The 18,250-nt window shown below is 45.7% G+C and overlaps 1 long non-coding RNA gene across 1 annotated transcript; it reads right to left on the bottom strand.

Moving 5' to 3' along the window:
• Nucleotides 1–16,818: 16,818 nt before the first annotated feature.
• Nucleotides 16,819–17,614, bottom strand: LOC127679887 (uncharacterized). The gene is made up of 2 exons (XR_007976921.1): nucleotides 17,432–17,614; nucleotides 16,819–17,047 (listed from the first exon to the last, which is right to left on the bottom strand). It is a non-coding gene; the product is annotated as an uncharacterized LOC127679887 (long non-coding RNA).
• Nucleotides 17,615–18,250: the final 636 nt, after the last annotated feature.

Genomic DNA, 18,250 nt, shown 5'->3' with positions numbered 1-18,250 from the left:
CCCTTATTCTTCCTAGGAAATTCCCAGGTGGTTTATGTCAAAAGACTCAAAGAGCCCTGGGCTCTTTGTTGAGGCATGAGTTGTGGGCACAGGAATGGCAAAGGAAGAGAAAGAGGCTTTTCTTTAGCCCTGGGTGGACCCAAAGCCAACCTCTACCTTATTGCTAACTCCCTAGGGGTGTGTTTAACTTGTCTATAACAATTCCATTCACTCTGGAGCCTATCGTCAGGATTTAAATGGGCAATGAGCAAAGAGACTGCACCAGAGTAGGCCCTAAACACAGGCCTTCCATTCTCCCTTTGTATGAAAAGACACGGTAGATAGGAAAGGGCTCAGGCTCCCATGCAAGGCTGAGCCAGACTGGTTTCGAAGGCTCCTTCTTCACGTAACTGTGTGTGACTTTGAGAAAATCGCATAACTTCTGCCTCCTGCATCTTCATCTGTAGAACAGAAGCAATAGAACCCATGTTAAATTGTTGGGGCGGGTTGACCGTGATCAGCCAAACACTGGCAAGTTGCTCAGGTGGTTGAGTCATAAGTTGAACATAAAGTGTTCATATTTTCGGTGTGTTAAGAGCTTCCTTAATCTGGGAGGGCACACCAATGGCTAGGCTCACAATCGAGGTCTCTGCTTGTAGTAACATGGGGTCCTGGCTCAGAGGATGCAAACCAAGGAGCAGTGGGCCTGTCAAATGGTAGAATGGCCACCACCACTTTGAGGTTAGCCAGCACCAGTACTCAGGTGTGCCATGGACCTGGGCTCACAGCCATGGAGGAGCACTTCACAGAGTCAGAACTTCTTGTATCATATAAATGGTATTTTCAATGTCTTCAGTCAAGGAACTATAACCATTACCCCGCCCATCCTATCAAAGACCACCACATACAGCTATGTAGAGCGTCCACGCTAGAACTCCAGAGGCTGCCGTGTACATAAGTCTTCACAAACAGCTCTCCCTAGAGTTTTGTGACCACAGCCCGCACGGATGGAGGCTACAGTTCTGCCTCCATCCGTCATGCCAGGAGAAATATTTCTGATAAGAATTAGCTGTTTAACCCAAGGGTGATAGTGTATACCCGTCATCCTAGTCCTTGGAAGGGAGAGGGGGCAGGAACATCACAAGTTCCCAGCCAGCCAAGGCCAGATGGTGAGATCATGTCTCCCAGGAAAAAAGAGGGGCATTCGGGAGATGACCCAGTGGGTAAAAACACTTTATGTTCAACCTTCAGCACCCCAACTTCGGACACCAGCACCTACATTCAAACAGAGCTGGTATACACATGTAGTGACTAGGAGGCACAGGGAGTGGAGACAGGAGGATTGCTGGGACTTATCAGGGTCCAACCTACCCAAAATAGCCCACAAGTTCCAGATTCAGTGAGGTACCCCATTTCAAGGGGATAAGGCAGACAGGGTACACCCTGTCTATATAAATCAAAGGGGACACCCAGTGACACACATGCACACACACTCACACCAGAACAAAACATAAAGCACGTTAAACTGTTTAATAATCACTTCTACAATTTTTAAAACATTTATATTACTTTTAAAAAAATCAAGCTTGCATTACTAGTATTTAATAACACCACTCAATCTAGAAGAAATTTTTTAAGTTTAGAGGTTCATGATTGGGCTAAATTTTTTAAAATCCAATTTATATGCATCTCTTTGTTATAGAGAAGTCTGATGGGAAAATCAACAAAATTTTCAAGCATAAAAGTACATTACATTGGGATAAAAATCTGTGGGGGAAGTGGATCGGAAATGTAATTTCCCACTGTTAAATCAAAGCTCGTTTGTGTGTGTTTTAAAAGGATGGTGGTATCCAATAACTCTGATGTTTGTGTTTATTGGGTTCATTTAAAACAGCAATGGCAGCTTTCTAGACTAGTTTCATAACACGTTAGACATTGAGATTTTACGATTATTTTAATTGTTGCAAAACACCCTAAATACTAGTGTCCGAGAAGGGGCAGAGATTCTTTTCAATTTTTTTTCAGCACCCCTGAGAAAAACGGTTCACCTCGCTGATGCGGCTCACTCCACTGGACACATCAGCCTCCCTCAACAAGTAGATGCTGGATCTTCGGGGGAGACATGTCCCCGTGGGGAGCGCTTGGCATTTGTTTCTCTTACCACCGAGTTCAGGCTCAGGGGTGGGGACTTTGATGCACGGGAACAGTCGTCTTTAGCTACCAAGCCAGACTGGCCTGGGTATCTGTTGTCGTCCCGTGTCCTGTGTGACCCTTCCGTGTGACCCTGGGCGAATGCTCAGCGCCTCTGTGAGGCAGATGACAGATGGCTATCTGCAGGCTATCTCCCCACCTCCCCAGAGGGAAGCCCCTGATGGTGTAGATCCATTCATTCTCTTCCACCCAGGATCCTTCACTGTGCATTTGATAGCATACCTGACACATAGTAGGTCCACAGAAAACAGGCCTAACCATTGGACAACCCCAGATGTAGACAGCTCTGCTTTTTCCTAGCAAAGAGTTTGCCCCAACCAAATAAAAGCTTTAAAAAAACCAAATTTCTGCATTACAATTACTTATATGTGTATATGTGTATGTATGCTTTATATTTGTATGTATTTATATGTGTATCTACAATTATGTGTATGTATATATGATGGAGGGATACACATATAGAGGTTGGAGGATACATTTCAGGAGTTTATTCTCTTTAATCCACACAGGTCCTAGCACTCTAATCCAGATCATCACACTTGGCAGTAAGTACCTTTACCTGACAAGTCATCTTGCCAGTCCCCCCAAAAACGATTTTTTTTAAAATTTACAATGTTTTTCCAGATTAACCACATCAAAAGGTCAACTCATAATATTTAATTAATTTAACATTTTTTCATCTCACCCATATTTAACATCCTTTATAGAAAATATGTGAATCTACCTGCATGGTGGCTATAAATGAATGTACTTGAATTATAAAATCGTGTTAATATTAACACAAAGTCTTATACAAATAGCAAGCACATTTTGAAGAATTCCCTTTTTCTTTCTACATTCACATTAATTTCTGCAGCAATTATATTCACTCTTCCCAGGCATCCTTGTCACCGGCAAAGCCACTTCGATATCATCTAACGGGGCTTTCCAGAGCGCATCCTCTCTTCTTCTGTCTAAGTCATCTAGGATACAGGGCACTCTGTATCCACGGATGAGACTGTCACTGGAAATTACACTCCCAGCCGCAAGTTTCCATTCTGTATTCATGAGCTCTGCAAAGCGACCATTTAGCGTATTGTTTTTTAAGGGTCTTTAAAAGGCTTGTTTACAGCATCCAATGTTGCAATTATAAGGAAAAATCACTAAATCCGAGCTTAGTGATTTTTTTCTCTTTCTCTGTTTGCTCCAGCGAGTGACCTTTATAAGCATTTGAAATGTATCACTGACAGGAGATTATTTCGGACGAAGATGTTGTTCCCAAATGGTACTTTGTGGGTCAAAATTAAGTGATTTCAGGAAAATCCTCAAACACGGTGGCGGGGGCGGGGCAGGGGTTTCTAGTAAAGGCTCAAGCTGAAGAAATATACCTCTTTTTTTGAGAGTTACTAGGTGAGGCCTTGGCCTTGGCCCCGCCCCCGAGATTAGGCTGCCCTTCAAGGCCTCCTTCTTTACATTGAGCACTAACTTCTACCCAGGCCCAAGCCAGAGAGGACGCCGTGGTCTCTGGGAGCTTCCTGGGTGTGAGCACTGCGGGAGCCTGAGGGTCGGCCACCCTGTGGGTCGGCCACCCTGTGAGCCCTCCCACCAGCAGAGGGCGTTCCTCTGAATTCCGCCAGAGCAAGGTAAAACTCCAAGCAACTGAGTTTCAACTTTTTCCCCACTTTGGTTTTTGGAGACAGAGGGTAGCCAGCCCTGGCTGCCCTAGACTCGCTTTATAGACCAGGCTAGCCTTGAAGTCACAGAGATCCGCCTGCCTCTGCCTCCCAAGTGCTGGGATTAAAGGCATGTGCCACCATGCTGGGCTTTGAGCTACACTTTTAAAAACAGGAGGACAGGAAGATGGTTCAGCAGGTAAAGTCGCTTGACACCAAGCCTGATGATCCGAACTCAGTCCTTGGGCCCCACATGGTGAAGGGAGAGAACTGATTCCTGCCTGATTGTCCTCAGACTTCCATATGTATACTGCTGTAAACATGTGCCCACAGGCTAAGAAGCAAGCCTGTGTGTGTGTGTGTGTGTGTGTGTATGTGTGTGTGTATGTGTGTGTGTACATGCATGCATGCAAAAAATTGTTTAACTTGGGGCTGGAGAGATGGCTCAGAGGTTAAGAGCACTGACTACTCTTCCAAAGGTCCTGAGTTCAAATCCCAGCAACCACATGGTGGCTCACAACCATCTGTAACCAGATCTGACTGACTCCCTCTTCTGGGGTGTGTGAAGACAGCTACAGTGTGCTTACATAATAATAAATAAATCTTAAAAAAAATGTTTAACTTACAAAGATATGTAAACTGACTGGTAGAGCTGAGGACATAAATAATGGCTCATAGCTCTCAAGACAGGAGCAAAAGAATCAAGAGTTCAAGGCCAGACTCAGCTATACAACAATCTGAGATACTGTCTCAAAAAACAAACAAAAAAAAAAACAAAAAACACACAGGAAAAAAAAATGATAAAAAAAAAAAAATACAAGCAAACCTGGCCAATAAATAACTCGCCATTAGTAGCACACTCCTGCTTGGTGGCTCGGAGCTAGCTCCAGTGTGGCGGTCCAGGTTTACGGCTGTTCTTCCGATTAAAACAGAAACATAGCAGCGCATAGTCGTGTAGAGCTGTTATCCCAGCACTGGGTAGCCTGAGACTGGAGAACCCAGTTCCAGTCCAGCCTGGGCAATGTAGCAGGATCTGTCTCAAACAGGGGTGGGCAGTGTGCAGAGACAGAGAAAGAGAGAGAGAAACAAATAAGGATGCCTGCCCGTCGGGTCCTCGTGAGAGCTGATGGAGGGAGGGAGGCTGGATTGGGGATGCGGGTCAGTGCAAGAGCGAGTGCCTGAGGCCCTGGACTTGATCCCAGCACTTGATCCCAGTTATGGAAATAGCTGTCCCTGACCTAGAATTCACATCATCAGCCTTGCCTATAAGAACCTGGGCTCCTTGGAGGACAGAGAACACGCCACAAAAAGAGAACTAGGTGTTCCCTGGAAGGACAAGGCTTTCCTGGATGGCGAGTAATCATGAGGTTTAAGGATTGGGCCACCAGACCGCCATTTTCACCAGGGAGCCAGGCGGCCCCACAGCCTTCAGTGCACAGACCCTGCCAGAAGAGAGTTGGTCTCCCAGGAGTATGGACCCAGGCTTACAGGCCCACAGGAGGGACAAGCTCCAGCCAGAAACAGCAAGACCAACTAGCACCAGAGATAACCAGATGGCAAAAGGCAAGCACAAGAACCCTAACAACAGAAACCAAGGCTACTTGGCAACATCAGAACCCAGTTCTCCCACCACAACAAGTCCCGGATACCCTAACACACTGGAAAAGCAAGAGTTAGATTTAAAATTGTATCTCATGATGCTGATAGAGGGCTTCAAGAAAGACTTAAAGAGCTCCCTTAAAGAAATACAGAAGAACATGGGTCAACAGGCAAAAGCCCTTAAAGAGGAAACACAAAAATCCCTTAAAGAATTACAGGAAAACACAAACAATCAAGTGAAGGAACTGAACAAAACCATCCAGGATCTAAAAGTAGAAGCAGAAACAATGAAGAAATCACAAAGTGAGACATCTCTGGAGATAGAAAACCTTAGAAAGAAATCAGGAGTCATGGATGCAAGCATCACAAACAAAATACGAAAGATAGAAGAAAGAATCTCAGATGCTGAAGATACCATAGAAAGCATTGACTCAACAGTCAAAGAAAATGCAAAATGCAAAAAGCTTATAACCCAAAACATCCAGGAAATCCAGGACACAAAGAGAAGACCAAACCTAAAAATTATAGGTATAGAAGAAAGCGAGGATTTACAACTTAAAGGGCCAGTGAATAGCTTCAACAAAGTTATAAACGAAAACTTCCCTAACCTAAAGAAAGAGATCCCCATGAACAAACAAGAAGCCTACAGAACTCCAAACAGACTGGACCAGACCAGAAAGTCCTCCCAGCACATAATAATCAAAACACCAAGTGCACTTTTAAAAAGTAAGAATATTAAAAGCAGTAAAGGAAAAATGGCAAGTAACATAAAGGCAGACCTATCAGAATCACACCAGACTTCTCACCAGAGGTGATGAAAGCTAGAAGATTGGGCCACCCACTAGAAGACGGTAAAGCTGGTCAGGTTTCATACAGACCCCAAGAGAACACAAATGCCAGCCCAGACTACTATACCCAGCAAAACTCTCAATCACCATAGATGGAGAAACCAAGATATTTCATGATAAAACCAAATTTACACAATATTTGTCCACAAATTTGTCCTACAAAGGATAATAGATGGAAAATGCCAACATAAGGAGGGAAACTACACCCTAGAAAAAAAGCAAGAAAGTAATCTTCCAACAAACACAAAATAAATTAACCACACAAATATAAAAATAACATCAAAAATAACAGGAAGCAACAATCACTGTTCTTCAATATCTCTTGACATCAATGGACTCAATTCCCCAATAAAAAGACATAGACTAACAGAAATATTTTTCATGTAAATCTTTGATTTTATCAGAAAATTTTTGTAATTCCTCTTTCAATTAATTTAGTAATTTTTTGTCTACCATTTTATCTGCATTATTCTTTATGATAATCTTCAATTTTAACATGTTTTTCTATATATTTCTTCTATTTTATCAGAAATGTTTTCCATGTAAATCTCTGATTTTATCACAAAACATTTTAACTCCACCTTCAATTAATTTAGAAAGATTTTTGTCTACCATTTTATCTGTATAATTTTCCATGAAATAGTCGATTTTAACGAGTTTTTCTATATATTTCTTCAGTTTTATCAGAAATATTTTCCATGTAAATCTTCAACTTTATCAGAAAATGTTTATAATTCCACTTTCAATCAACTTAGGAATACTTTTATGCCTACCATTATTAATCTATATAAAAATTTCTATGATAATCTTCAATCTTAACATGTTTTCTACATTTTCTACAATTTATCAGAAATATTTTCCACATAAATCTTCAATTCTATCATAAAATGTTTCTACTTCCTTTTTCAATTAATTTAGCAATGTTTTTATGTCTACCATTTTACTCTAATTTTCCATGAAAATTGCCAATTTTAACGTGTTTTTATATACATCTCTTTTATTTTATCAGAAATATTTTCCATGTAAATCTTCAATTTTATCATAAAATTTTTTTACTTCCTTTTTCAATAAAAGAACATGGTTTTCAAAAAAAAAAAAAAAAGGATTGGGCCACCCACTCAGATACAGGGCTCTCAGCATGTCTTCTTAAAAATCCTGTCTGTGGTTTGTTTTTCTTATCTCAAAATGATATCATTGATTATGCACAGGAGCAAAAAGAAAATTATAGTCAGCTCTAATTCCTGGGAATCTCTTCAGCTAGGATTTCTGGGATACATCTCTCTACATCTTCTGGCTGGTGTGTTGGTATTTCTCTTGTTTCCTCTCCTCTTTTAGTAACAAACAGAAAGTCATCCTCTGTACATCTGTGTGTGTGTGTGTGTGTGTGTGTGTGTGCAAGCACCTGTGTGCCACTATACAAGTGTGGAAGAGAACAATATGCAGAAGCCAGCTTTCCCCTTCCACTGAAGGTTCTGATGACCCCCTGCCTCTTGCTCATCAGCATGCTCTACATGTGAGTCAGTACAACCAGCTCACTGTGAGTCCAGGGTTTAACTTGGGTCTCTGGACTTGGGTAAGAAGCACTCCTCCCCCACCCCCCACCCCCACCCCACCTCACCCCACCCCACCCCCGTGAGCCATTTTGACATCCTCCAAGAAGATACTTGATTGCCAGTGCTCGGGAAGAAGAACAAGGCAGACGCCAGACACTCCCATCTCCCAGCACTGCATTTCACCTTTGAGAACCGGTCGTTGAGGTCTAAACCTTTTGTAGTTATGTAAGCAAAGGCTCCAATTCTCCAATTCGGCCGCCTCTGGAACACAGGCACAGGTGTGGTCTCCTTCATAGCAACTTTTCCAGGAATGAAACCAACAGGAGGGGAAACTGGGGGTGGGGGTGGGGAGCGTTTTCTTTTCAGATTATTGTGTTTATTATTTTACTTTTCTTCACATCATTGCTGGGGACAGTCTGTGGCGTTCAAGTCACCAATGCCACAGTTTGTGTTTTTGTGCCTGTTATCCTCCAAGTGATTTCATCTACAATGTACCTTTTTTAAAGTCCTCATTTCAAAATGCCGAAGATGAAGAGAAAATGTCATCAACATTCACACAAGGGGCTGGAGAGATGGCTCAGCGGTTAAGAGCACTGACTGCTCTTCCCAAAGAGCATGAGTTCAAATCCCAGCAACCATGTAGAGGCTCACAACCACCAGTAATGATATCGGATGCCCTCTTCTGGTGTGTCTGAAGACAGCTACAGTGTACTCATATAAATAAAATAAAAATAAATAAATCTTTAAGCCTGGCAGTGGTGGTGCACACTTTTAATCCCAGCACTTCGGAGGCAGAGGCAGGCGATTTCTGAGTTCGAGGCCAGCATGGTCTACAGAGTGAGTTCCAGGATAGCCAGGGCTACACAGAGAGCCCCTCTCTCAGAAAAAATAAATAAATAAACACCATTCACACAGATACGACTTTTTTTTTTACATTCAAATATTCACTGTAAGGAAGGTTAAATTCTTACTGCTTCACCCTGCTTTCTCATACAGCGATAATGAAACATCTAAATTTTGAAGTGCATATTATCTTATTAAAATTGCTTTATTTTACTTTTATATTGTATGGCAGATAAAATGCTATATTGATTTTTAAATTTTGTAAATAGATGGAGTATTTCTGAATATAATTTCAAGATACTAAAGGGGAGGTTCTTTTGAAAATTACATTATCAATGGTCAGGCCACAGGCTTGATCTCTATTTTGGTTTAAATCTAAAATATCCTCAACAATTCACCTGGTTTGAATGCCTCTTCTCCAGATGGCATCTCCATGTTGAGAGGCTTTAGTGGATGTGATGGGGTGGGAGAATTATAGATTAGTCATAGAAACATAGTTTTCTTATAGATAACCCAACTGCTGTTTCCAGTGTGCTCTCGACTCCCTGGTCCACCATGATGTGAACAGCTTCTGCAGGCAGCTGCCATGCCGACCCTTCCCGGCTGTGATGTAAGACGCTCTGAAACTGTGAGCCCAAATAAGTCTTGCTCCTCTGAAACTGTCTCACCACATAACAACCACTCAGAAGAAGACTTTCCCTCTCTGCTAAAGGGTCGTGCGTGAAGGCAGGTCTTGGTCCATCCAAGGAACATCCTGTGTTTGGAGTTCTGCATTCATAGAAATTGACTAACAACGGTGACTCGTCCCAGATGCTGCAGACTCCAAGCTTTTATAGATGGAGAGACACCAATTCTTTCTTTTCTGTTTAAGAGTATCTATTTATGTAGTCCTAGCTATATTGGGGTTTGCTACAGGCAGGCTGTGAATTTGTAGAGATCCTTCTGCCTCTGCAAAAGGCCTGCACCATCATTCGCAGCAAGAGACACCATTTCTAAAATTTCTTTGCTCAAAGGACAAATCAAGGTAGAACTTGCTGCGCCCGGAGACTGAAAGGATGCACGAGCTCAGATCTGACGATCCGAAGGCTGCTGGCCCAGTGCCTGGCAGAGGAGAGGGCCAAGGGAACAACCCTGGGGTTATCATGAGATTCCTCTAACTGAAAGTCCCAAGTCTACATCAGCACCCCTCTGTCCAAAACTAGGGAGTTGTTTTTACTCAGACATTTTCCCAAGCCCACCCTGTCCAATTTATTTCTTCTCCTCCTCCTTCCCACGTCCCTGGCCCGGCCCACCTTAAATAATCTCACTCTAATTGGAAATTGGAGCTGTCAGCATGACCTTCCTTTCCTCTCCCTGAAATTCACCTTGGTTCCCAGCTCTGACAGATGTCAACATCCCCACAGCTCCAAGAAGCGGTAGGGTAGCATCCCGGGAGGGGATGTGAGAGGCAGACTCCATGGTCGCTGTGGGTAGGACTGTGCCCCAGACTTCAGCTGCCATGCAGGGGAGTGAACCTGGCATGGCTTGTGAGGAGCCTCGGTGGCGCGCCGCCCCGGGGGAGCTGTCTCCAGCCCTCCACAGTGGCGAGGCTGCAGGTTTATCTCGCTCGCTGAGAGAAGACATAATCAATTCCCCAGCTGGCACTTTGCACTGAATACCCACTTTTTCAGCTTGATAGCAAGACTAAATTAGTTATTTAGCAACTAGGCCCTAATTTAGAGCGAGCGAGCGAGGGCCTTGACAAGGACCATTGTTCAAGGCTGTCCTCGCTTTGCCTTCGGATAGGAAGCCTGCAAATCCCCAGAAGGTGATAAATAGACAATTAGAAAATAGATATATTTGGTTAGATCTACAAGGCTCCCCAGCGCTGTCAGGCTCACAATGAAGGGGGCCAGGGTAAATTGGTGGCCAATGAACACCAGCTGCACGGCCATCCGTCCTGCAGACACCCAGCCATATGTGGCCATTTGCAGACCATCCTGAAGAATAGATCGGACCAATAAGACCAGAGGGAACTAAAAATACTTGACAAAGTTGGCTGCTCTTCATTTAACAAGAATAAAATATCTAATGGGGTGTAATGGAGGCCATCAATCACACGCTGCCAGGCCCAAGCCCAACACCACACTTTTAACTATTAATGCAACTTTGTTTCTCTAATAAGTAGGACAGGCGCAGGAGCTCGGTGCACAGGGTGGGTGTCTGGGTCGGGGGAGGTGAAAGGGGGTTGCTGGAGAAGTCGATTCCAGCTTTAAAACAGAAGGGAGAGATAGGAAATGGTGAAGCCGCAGTGGAGAATGGTATAGCAGCTGCCCTTTAAAAAGTCACAGGTACAATGGCCAGAGGATCCTGGCATCCATTCCCAGGTACAACCTCAAAAGACTTGAAGACAAAGGCTCACACAGACATTGAATAGCCAAGTTCCCAGCAGCAATAATCACAAAACAGAAGCACCCCAAACACTCCTTGACAGGTGAGAGTCTACAGAATGCTCAAAGTGCACCTAACAGGTCATTATCCAGCAGCTGATACATGCTACACGGGTGGACATGGCGGGCATCATGCCAGCTGCAGTAACCAACTGCAGTCACAAAACAAAGCATTGCCAGGAACAGAGATGGTGGTGACATAATGACCTGGTGTGTGTCACCTCAGCATATTGGAGGCCAAGGCAAGGGGATTGGCCACTTCCCACGAGCAGGCTGCTCTGGACTTCTGCCCACAGTTACTGAGCTCTCCTCTGTGGAAAACAAGGACCTAGGACGCAGGCTGAATGTGGGTCAGGCCATGCCTGCGCTCAAAGGACAGAGCTGTCGCTCTGCTGAAGGAAAAAAACACACCATCCGACCCCACATACAACACACAACACCACACACTACATACCACACACTACCACACAGACCTTACACACACATACCCCTCACATGCCCACACATATATATCACACACCCCACACACCACCACACAGACCATACATCCCACACACATACATCATCCATACACACACACTACAGACACATATCACACACCCTACACCTCCACACACACACCACACATACCACCACCTCCCTACATACAACACACACACCACACACACACATAACACACACACATACCACACCAACCGCACACGCCACTGCCACCACCACACACACACACAACACACATACCACACTACATACAACACACAACACATACATACTATGAACACAACTGTGGGAGCCCACAGAACTCATATTGTTGGCAAAGAGCAAGATAACCTCAGCATGCTCCTCCCAGTGAGGGAGACAAGAGGCTAACTGGGAGTTGCTGGTCTTGAGCTGGGAAGATCTGGCCTGAAAGCAGAAGAAAGAATGCAGACGAGGGTGGATGGTGCACAGCGCACTGCGCAGCACAACCCCACTCTGCTGGGGTGGGCAGCAGAGAACGGGAGAATGGGTGATGTTCTCCACCATCAAGAGAGCCTGGTTCAGTCTGCCAGCGTTAACCATGTTGAGATACTAAGATCTGCAGAAAGGCTCCAGAGAAGGCTCAGCAGTTCAGAGCACCTGCTGCTCTTGCACAGAGGACCCAGGTTCAATGCTCACCACTCGCACGGGCCGCTCAGAACTGTATGTTCCAGGGAATCCCACCTCCTCTTCTGACCTCCACAGGCACTGTGTACTGTACAGACAGACATGCAGACAAAACACTCATATGCAGAAAACAAATGAATCTAAATTTTCTAAAAAATTCAGGAAGATGGGAAGATATGAAGTTTTTATTGTTCTCTCTTGTTACACATGATAATAAAGGTTTGGTTTTACTTTGATCTGCATCTCTCTGCTTTGAAAGCACGGGGCTTGTTAATAACTTCCCCCTTCTCGGCTTTGTACTATCAGATTTAATAAGGATCATCTTACAAGATGATCACTGACTCACTCACTCTGGAGAAAGGAAAGCCAGTAGCCATTGCACCTAGAGGGCCAACTTCACTCTCGTGCAGAGTGACTCTGCTCTCCACTAGACCTGCAGTGCTCACACACCTGCAGGAAATGTTCAGTGGTAAAGGGCAGAGTGCTGACCCCAGCTGGTGACAACAAGCAAAGACTGGAAGCCAGCATCAGACTGGTAGTAGACTCAACAGAACACATTCTAGAGCCTTCTCTCTTCTAGAGATCACTAGCCAATTCCTTTCCTGTCTTTTTCTTTTTTCTTTTCTTTAATGGTGTCTCCTGGGTTTCAGACTGGCTTCACACTCACAGTGTGGCTGTCATAGTGTTCAGCTGCTATGAAAAGGCACCGTGACCACAGCAACTCTTACCAAGGAAAGCGTTTATTGGGGCTGGCTTACAGTCTCAGAGGTTTAGTCCATGGTCATCACAGAAGGAAGCATGGAGGGATACAGGCAGAGAGGGTGTTGGAGAGGTAGTTGGAAGTTCTACATCCGGATTCACAGGGCAGGAAAAGTGAGGTCTTGGGCCTGGCTTAAGCACTTGAAACCTCAAAGCCCACCCCAGTGACACCCTTCCTCTGGCAAGGCCACGCCACCTAATGGTGCCACTTCCTGGTGATCAAACATTCAAATCTATGATCCTGTTGGGGTCATTTGTACTCAAACCACCACAGCCAAGGATGGACTTGAGCGTGTGTGTGTGTGTGTGTGTGTGTGTGCACGTGCACATGTAGGTACATGTGCACATATGTGTAGGATGTTTTCACTTCCACTCTATTTTTTTTGGAACCCTGTCTCTTACTTACCTTAGAGTTCACTGATTGGCTAGACAGGCTGGCCATTGGGCTCCTGACTTCTACTCCTCCCTTCAGTAGTGACATTACAGGAGCATGCTACTACACCCAGCTTTTCTATGGGTCCTGGGGAGACAAACCCAGGGCCTCACACTGGCTCAGGAAACATTTTACACCTCTAGCCATCTCTACAGCTCACTCTGACCTTGGACCTCTGACTCTCTTGCCTCCACATACTAAGGGCTGGGATTAAAGATGTGTACCACGGTGCTGGGTATTGAACCTAGGATTTCATGCATGCTAGGCAAACACTGTACCAACTGCAGTACCTCCCCAGCTTCCGTTTCCTCTTTGGCCAGGGCAGGTAAAGCATTTCCCAGCCCCCCATGCATTTGAATGTGCACAAGTGACTGAAAGTGGATCGCTGATGGAGTGAGCCACCCCCAGCCTCGCCCGCAGAAACTTTCCTATACAGCCTACTATGTCTTCTCTTGTCTGCAGGCAGATCAGAGGACCCCACCATCCAATGGGATCAGAAGTGTCTGGGGGAGGGAGTTAGATGTCTCGTGTATCAGTTTTCAGGGGGCACAGAACTGGACTAGGTGGTTCAGATTAGATGAATGTATTTTCTCATGTTCTGGAGACCAAAAGTTCAAGATCATCGGGACAGCAGAGCTTAGAGATGGCTGCCTGCCTGGTGTCTTCACTGGTCTTTCCCCAGGTGCATCTCTGCTTTCCCACATCTTCCTGGTCTCATAAGGACACCGGTCCCAGTAGGTAGATCCCACCCTGACTGACTCACCGCTCACATTCTGAAGTATGATTTCAACATATGAATTTTGGAAGTACATATACAATTCAGTCCATGACCATGAAAGGTTTTTCCAGTGGATGTTCACATGATCAAAGAGGGAATGGCTGTTGTGTTAAGGAATTGGGATTTGGGAACTGATTAAACACTTGAAGGCAATCGCCTTGACCAGTGAACGGGATGTTTTCAGCTCTGTGGTCAATAGCTTCACCCAAAAGCTCCTTCGAGAGATGTGTGTGCTTTCTGCTTCCATCTGTAAGTAAAAAGAGCCGCATCCAGGTGTGGCAGCTCACAGCTAACACCCACAATCCCAGAACTCAAGAGGCTAAGGCAGGAGAATTTGTCACTACCAAATCTGTCCAGCCGAATAAGGGAGACGACACAGGAGAGTCTTCTCAACGCAGTTTATTCAGGAACGTTATTTCAGGAAGCCCCCGATCCTAGCCCGTTGCCCCAGTTATATATCCCAGCTTGCACCAATCAGCGACCGCCACGTGGAAGCTCGTGATAGGATCGAGACGATGGCCCAGGAGTGGCCTGATTTGATGTCAAAGGGCGCATGCGCACTTCTCTGGTGCATATGTGACTTTCAAAGGGGAACGTGGGGGGAGCGTTGCTGAGTCATGTGACTTGGCAACCAGCCCAGGTGCCATTTTAGACTGGCCAGCTGGGCATGCTACTCACAAGAATTAGTATCAGTTCCAGACCATCCTGGTCTACAGATTGAAACCTTGTCAAAATAAATAAATAAATAAATAAATAAATAAAATAAAAACAATCAAACAGGTGTTGGTGGTGCCCCCTTTAATCTCAACACTCAAGATGCAGAGGCAGCCAGTCTCTGAGTTTGAGCCCACCCTGATCTACAGAGTGAGTTCCAGGACAGCCAGGGTTACATAGTAAAACCTTGTCTCGGAAACCAGGAAAACAAAACAAAGACAACATGTGTTGCTTCTGGAAGCTTTCTATTAACACAGAATTTCCTCCTTTCCCAGAAACCCCTAGTAAACTTTCCTCCTGCTGTGTTGGCCCCCAGTGGGTCACATGTTCACGATCAATCACACTCCCTTGAGAGGTGCAGTCATCCCGTGTGCCTTATATAATCAAAGTGACTCAATGCTCCCCAAGGTGGATGGCTGTGTGGGAAAGGGGTGGACAGTCTGAAAGAGCCACGGGACACGGGAGAGGACGGCGCTGGGCACGCGGCAGCAGCTACGCCATCAGTTCTGCTAGAGTTCTCCTTATTCTGGAGACCTGAGAGGCCAGGAATTTGCTGAGCTCACTCCTTCCCGGGGGGGGGGGGGGGAGGGGGCGGGGGGGGGTAAAAGACATGGAGACAATGTTGAGGTCACCTAGAATGGAAGATTCAAAGGGTCAGAGTGATGTCCAGACTGCAGCACAGGGGCCTGGTCACACTCCGTCCTCCCTCACCCGTCCAGAAGCTCCCACGCTGCACCACTCATGAATGACTGAGGAAATATCTAGCTACCCAGACTCCCCCAGCCCCTGGCCAGGCTGACTCAGCATCCCCAGGAGTGGAGTCCGAGATTGTCTTTGAAATGCGTCTCTGGATTATTCTGATTGATAACAGATCTGGGAAACAGAATACCACATTCTTTTCTAGAGAAATCATCTTTATATCCTAAGGTATTTTGAGAAAAAAAAATTGTGAATTTAGTCAACCTAGGAGTATTTAAAAAGACTGTCGCCCTGGAAGGTTGGCCACCTCCTGAGCAACGTGTGTTTTCTTTGGACCCCAGTTTCCTTGTCAATAGGTGACAGATTACTGTCTCTGGTCCCTCTGCCACCTTGAGACAGTATGTGGCCCCAGGAGACTTAAGAATCTCTCTGTGCCCTTAAATGACATTGTCATAATTGCCAGCCCATCCCCCCTCCAGTCAGCAGAGAACTGTTTAAGGAAACTCCATTAAGATCCTTCATCCATATGGACTGAATCGTTCCTCTGAAAGATGCCACGATGGGATAGCTGGGTCCCCACTGGTGAAGGCAGGACCCTGTTCTCAACCCACCACCCACTCAGGGAAGCTCCCACTTGGCATCTGCTGGATTCATGCATTATTCAGTCACAAGAGTCACCCCAAGTGGCCTGAGTGTCCTTCACAGTCTGAGAGCATCTCCTAGTAGGGCAGACTGGGGACTAGGAGCCCGGTGACTTTGAATACACCTCCAGGATGCAGATGGGACAGGTGTTTGGCAGCATGGGATAAAGCTCTTTGTGGGGAAAGTGCAGGGGGTGTGAGCCCAATGACAGTGACAGAAAGCAAGCCACCAGGTGTGTGGAAAAGTCTGTGTTTTGGCTTTTTGTAGTCTTCCCCACAACCCCCAGAATAAATATTTAGGTTTATTATAAAATTCTCCTTGATTTCACACCTAAGCCCAATCACATGCCTTCACTCATCTGACCCACAAAACAGCCTCGGACATAAACAGAGAGGGTTTTCCTTTGTCGTGAGTCGGGCCTGCTGTGCTCCTGTCCCGTTTGACTCCCTCCATTCACCCATGTTCTTCATTATGTCAATGAACCCAGCCGCCACAGGCCTCCGTTCGTTTTCTACTTGAATCATAATCAGTAATTAACTCAATTAGTAGATTTTATTAGTTAAGATTCACAAGTGGTAAAAGCCAAACTCAAGTAAGCTTAAGCAACAACAAGAAAGAATGACATTATTATGAAGATGAAGACTCCCGGGGTCAGGCTCTCCGAGCTCTCCTTCCTCCCCCTTCTCTGATGGGACGCTGGGTAAAAGCCATGGTCTCTCCTCTCCCTCTCCCTCTTCTCTTGGATTAGTCTTCTCCAGGTCTCTGACTCAAGGAGAAAGAAATGTGAAAGCCAAGCGTTCATAAGTTTTCTCTTAGTTTTCTACCGACTGGGAAGAAATAAAATATGGCCACCCTTTCTATCCGACTCTAAGAGCCCTTGGATTGGGGTTCACTGACGTAGGTACCCACTCCTGGACTGATTACCAGTGGACAAATAGGCTAGGACTTCATCCTAAAAGATGACGTTTGGAGGATTAGTCAGGGAAAACAAAACACGTCTCTTAACACAAATACTTCTTGAGTCTACCGTGAAAGGGGCAGACTCATTCACAAATGTATTGTGGGCACCTACTGAGTGCTAACACTGTCCTGGTCACTGGAGATGACCAAGACACCACCCCTGCTGTCACATGATACCCGCCATACTTGCTTTTGCCGTCGCGGTTTCATACAAGCAAACAGGACAGCTCTTCAGTAGTTTCTTTTCCCACACATAGGACAACATCAGAAGAGGAAACTGGAGGGAAGAGGGATTTATTCCAGCTCGCAGTTTCCGAGGAGCCAGTCCACCGTGGCTGGAGGGGCATGGTATCTTCTTCTCGGTGATTCAGGAAGTAGCCAGGCTAGGCTGACTCTGAAAGACCTGCCTCCCCCCTCCAAAGACCCACCTCCACCAGCCAGGCTCCGCCTCCACCAGCCAGGCCCCGCCTCCACCAGCCAGGCTCCGCCTCCAATGACCCACCTCCACCAGCCAGGCTCCGCCTCCTAAAGATTCCATAACTTCATCAAAACCCAGAACCCATGTGAAATGCCGGGGAAAAGTGGCACTCTCTTATAATCCCAGTGACAAGAGGGACAATAGGACCCCGGGGCTCACTGCCCAGCCTCCCAGGCTCCCTGGTGAGTTCCAGGCAAATGAGAGACACTGTCTCAAACCAAAGAGGACAGAATTCCTTGAGGATGATGCAGAGGTGTATGCACACAGTCAGTCAGTCAGACAGACAGACAGACACACGCACGCACAGACATCACACAATTACACGTTAATAAAACAAGACCCACAGTCAGACACATTTTGAAGCACTGGACTGACTGGAAAGGAAAGTTTATTCTCTGTTGCAGAACTTGTCAGCCTTGGGCTTGCCACGGTCCCCTGAGAATCCCCAAAGAGGTTCTCTCCAGTCCAGTCTGCATACGCATCTCCCCTTCAAGTGCCCGCATCAGACCTGCCGGGAGTTCTCTTCC

Source organism: Apodemus sylvaticus, chromosome 3 (assembly GCF_947179515.1).
Source record: "Apodemus sylvaticus chromosome 3, mApoSyl1.1, whole genome shotgun sequence".
Lineage (NCBI taxonomy): Eukaryota > Metazoa > Chordata > Mammalia > Rodentia > Muridae > Apodemus > Apodemus sylvaticus.
The sequence above is the reverse complement of the archived record's forward strand: the minus strand, read 5'-3'. Positions and strand labels throughout refer to the sequence as shown.